The sequence below is a fragment of the Arvicanthis niloticus genome, chromosome 23 (assembly GCF_011762505.2).
Source record: "Arvicanthis niloticus isolate mArvNil1 chromosome 23, mArvNil1.pat.X, whole genome shotgun sequence".
NCBI classification, from domain to species: Eukaryota; Metazoa; Chordata; class Mammalia; order Rodentia; family Muridae; genus Arvicanthis; species Arvicanthis niloticus.
This window is the reverse complement of record NC_133430.1, coordinates 36,165,806-36,170,228: the sequence shown is the minus strand read 5'-3', so window position 1 is coordinate 36,170,228 and position 4,423 is coordinate 36,165,806.

Sequence of the window (4,423 nt, the reverse complement as noted above, 5' to 3'; positions counted from 1 at the left end):
ACCTGGTTTGGATTGGATGGAGAAAAGGTCTCACTATAACCCAGACTGGTCTAGAATTCACTAAAGCAACTCCAGCTGGCCTTAGACTCAAGTAATGTCTCCTGCTGCAGCTTCCCAAGTGTTAAGATTCCAGGTTTGAGCCTCTATGCCTGCCTTTGTATTACAACTTAATTCACATTTCTCCTATAGCAATGTTCTTTCTTTGGCATATTTTTAACTGGGTCATTTTCTTTCTGTCAAGACTTGAGGGTTTTTATTTTAAAACATATTCTAGGTACAGTTCCTTAGTCAGACATGTGATTTGCAAATATTTCCTCAAGCCTGCCCCTTGCCTTTTCATCCTTTTAACAACGTGTCTTTCACTGAGGGAAAAATGGTTTTTAACTTGAGTGAAGTTTGATTTTTCAGTTTTATCTCTGTGGATCATGCCTTTGGTGTCACAGCTGAGTACTCAATGACCCAAGTCATTAAGGTCTGGTTTTTGCCAGGCCTGGGTGACACATGTCTGTAGTCTAGCTAATGTAGAGGCTAAGCAAGGAGGATCAAAAGTTCAAGGCCTGCCGGTTCGAGTCCCGCTGTCTCTCCCGTCTCCCGGGTCATCTCGTGGGAAAAAAAAAAAAAAAAAAAAAGTTTGCCGGGCGGTGGTGGCGCACGTTTTTAATCCCAGCACTTGGGAGGCAGAGGCAGGCGGATTTCTGAGTTCAAGGCCAGCCTGGTCTACCGAGTGAGTTCCAGGACAGCCAGGGCTACACAGAGAAACCCTGTCTCGAAAAAAAAAAAAACCAAAAAAAAAAAAAAAAAAAAAGTTCAAGGCCTGCCTGGGAACTTAGCGAGACCCTGTCTCAAACAATGAAAACTATAATGGCTGGGAACAGACCACAGTGGGAGAGGGTGCTCCTAGCACAGCTGGGAGCCGTTCAAGCCTGGATTCTGGAGAAGTCTGCTTTCTTCCAAATGTTGTATATTTTTAAATTATGTAATTAACAAATGTTCATAATTGTTCTCTCATTGCTGTTTTGAATATCTGATTAATATATAATATAATCTCCTGTAATCTTAGATGTATGTGAAGGTCAAAGGTACAACTTGCAGGACTGTTAAGTGGCCAGCCATCTTGTCAGCTCACTTACAGTCTTTTAAAGTCTGTTTGTGTCTTCAATTAGGGTTTCTATTGCTGTGAAGGGACACCTTGACCATGGCAATTCTTAAAAACATTTCATTGAAGCTGGCTTACAGAAGTTTGGTTCATTATATTCAGGCAAGAAACTTGGCAGTGTGCAGGCAGACAACGGTGCTGGAGAAGCTGCGAGCTCTACATCAGGATTACAGGGAGCAATGAGAGAACTGAACTGAGCTTCTGAAACCTCAAGGCCTGCCACCACAAGGCCTGACACACTTCCTCCAGCAAGGCCACACTTCCTCCAACAAGGCCACACGGCCTAATAGTGCCACTCCCTATAGACATCCCTCTTCAAACCACCACAGTCAGCTTTTTTTTTTTTTAATTCTTTTCCTACTGTTTGTTTCTGGTGCTGGAGATTGAACCCAGAGCCTCACGTGTCTTTAGCCCTGAGGAATCTTTTTTCTGTCATTCACCTTCAATCTATTTGTGTCTTTGGATCTAAAGAGAGTCCCTTGAAAGTGACATGTAGTTAAGTTACAGTTTTTTCTTACCCATTTTGTTGATGCGTCTTCTGGCTGGAGAGTTTACCCCTTTGCATTTAAATATCAGTAGTAAAGATGTGTGTTGGGGGGGGGGGGGGAATTTTGCTACCTTACCTTTCTTCCCTTCCATCTTTGCTTCTTGTGCTGGCTTGGATCCAAGTGACCATACATGCTAGGCCACTGTGCACCGAATTAAACCCCCAGCCCTCACTGTATTGTCCAGATGCCTAGGAGCTGTCATCCTTCACGTCCCACCCGAATTACTAAAGTAGTTAACCCCCTTGTCTGTAAGAGATCTTCGAAGGAAGAGCCTGGTGTTGGTGGACAAGATACGGCCACATGTTTTCCAGTGCCCTCTTCTGGCCTCTGTGGACTTCACACACCTGGGGCACAGACATATGTAGGCAAAACAACCACACACATAAAATCAATCTCTCCCCCCGACCCCCAAAAATGAGACTTATGTTGAAGTTCCTTTTTATGTTTTGGTTTGGTTTGTTTTACCTGTGACTGTCCAATCCTAGCACTGTTGAAAAGGCATCAGTTCCTCCTAGTAATTGCCTTCGTCTCTGTCCCCAAATGGAGGATTCGCTTGTCTCATCAATCCCAACCACTGGTAATGAGAGTAGCTTTATAGTAAGTCTTAACATCAAAGGCTATCTTTCCTCCCAACATTTTCTCACTTTTTGAATGATTTTTATCTTATTCCTTTGTCTTCTTATATAGATTTCAGAATCATTTTGTCTATCACTGCAAAAAAAAAAAAAAAAAAAAAATCCTACTTGGAAATCAGGGATGGAGTATCTGCTTTCTGACCTAGTTACTTTTCTGTTACTGTGGGAAAAAAAAAAAAGATTAAAAAAAAATGACCAAAAAGCAACTTAGGAAAAGAAGTGTTTATTTTGGCTTATGGTTACAGGAGAGTTCATGATGGTGGGGGAGGCATGGCAGCAGGCAGCTGGAGCATGAAACTGGCTCATCCCATTTCCTCCCACATGAAGCTGGGAAGACAAAGCTCACCCTCAGTGGCATACTTTCTCTAGCAAAGTAGTACAGCCTAAGAGCCTCACAACCTCCTAAACATCACCACTAACCCAAGACCAAGTACTCATATATGTGAATCTGTGGGGAAACATTTCTCATTCAAAACACAGCATTTTCAGTACACGGGGTCCCGGGGTTAACCCCCAGAACAACACACATTTAAAAATATAATGATTTCTGAGATTTTTCTAGCCATAAATACGGCATATGTATTTATTTATGTCTTTTTATTGGTGAGAGATGGAGTAGGAGGCTGACAGAGATTGAATCCAGCAAGCCAAACAGACACGGTACTGCTGTGCTGAGCTGTACCTCCAACACTCTTGATTTATTTAATCAGTGCTTTTAGGACTGGTTGGTTAGGGCTTTCTTGAGACAGCATCTTTATTTCTCTGTAGGCCAGCCTGGCCTGGAACTCAAAGCAATGTTCCTCCAATACTTTCTTAGTTACAGGATTTCAAGCCTGTTCCCCATGACAATGGCTTTTGGTATATATATGGTATTTTATTTTAGCTTTGTACTCAATATTTCCCATTTTTGAACGCTTGAAATCAAATCTCTGTGTCCAGTCATTTATTACTAATTTATAGAAATACAGTTGATTTTTTTTTTTTTCGTCTCGTCTTCTGTGAGCTTATAAAAATCACTTCAGTTATGTGAGGAGCTTTTTGGTAGATTTCTTGGAAGATTTTGTTTTTACTGTAGATAACCATGTTGTCTGCAAACAGAGATATTTTCCTTTCCAGTGTGTTTGTTGCTGTTGAACAGGTGTGAGGAAGCCCTTGTTCCTTCCTAGGAAGGAACTTCCATCTTCCTACATTAAGTCTGATTTCCTTGCTAGTTGTCTTTAGTCACTTCAGATGTTAGCCATCTCTCTTCCCAGCTCTCAACTCAGTCCCTAGTGCCCAGCACATAGTAGGCCCTTAGAGTACTCACTAGGGAAAAAGTAAGATCCAGTTATCACCTGCTTTGTTGACTTATCCAGCTTACTTTCCTACCTGACAGACAAAGGGGACTTGGCTGGATATGCTCAGAGATCACAAAAAAAATAAACTGGCAATAAATACCCAGCAGATCCACCAAGGCACTGGCCCCACAGCGCCCATTATTTTAAGCTGCAGGGCACTTATAGACCAGCTTTCTAGCAAGCCTTTTACAGTGTCAAGGCATTTATCTGTGAGGAATGGGTGACTGCAGTAAAATAATTATTTTAAATCGAAAGCATTCTATTCCCAACGGAATTTAAACAAAAAGCTCTCAGCTTTGAAAATGGAGAGCTTTCTGGGTTTAAAAAAAAAAAAAAAAAAAAATCCCACTGCTCTGAAACCTTGGGCCCTCAGCTGGGTGGGGTAGTTTCACTAAATTTATTTCAGCCACTTATAGAAACAGAAAGGGGAAAGCGGGTGTCTGTGTGCACAGCAGCCCTGATCTGTTGTATTAAGATCTGCCAGGTCTAACTTTTATTTGAGTTTTGTTTTACTTTGGGGGTTGTGAAGAAGCAGACAGAAAAGTCTTGCAGCTTCTGAGCTGTAGTTTCCCACCCTTCTATCTAAACATTCCTCCTGGTTAGGCCAGTGCCAGCCCGCAGCTCCTTGTTCCACCTCATGATGCCTGGGGGTGGTTAAACTGTACCCCGAGTACCCAGCACTGTGGTCACACCTGGCACCTTTGGCATCAGTTTTTCTCCCACTCCCAAAGGGGTAGGGGAGAAAGA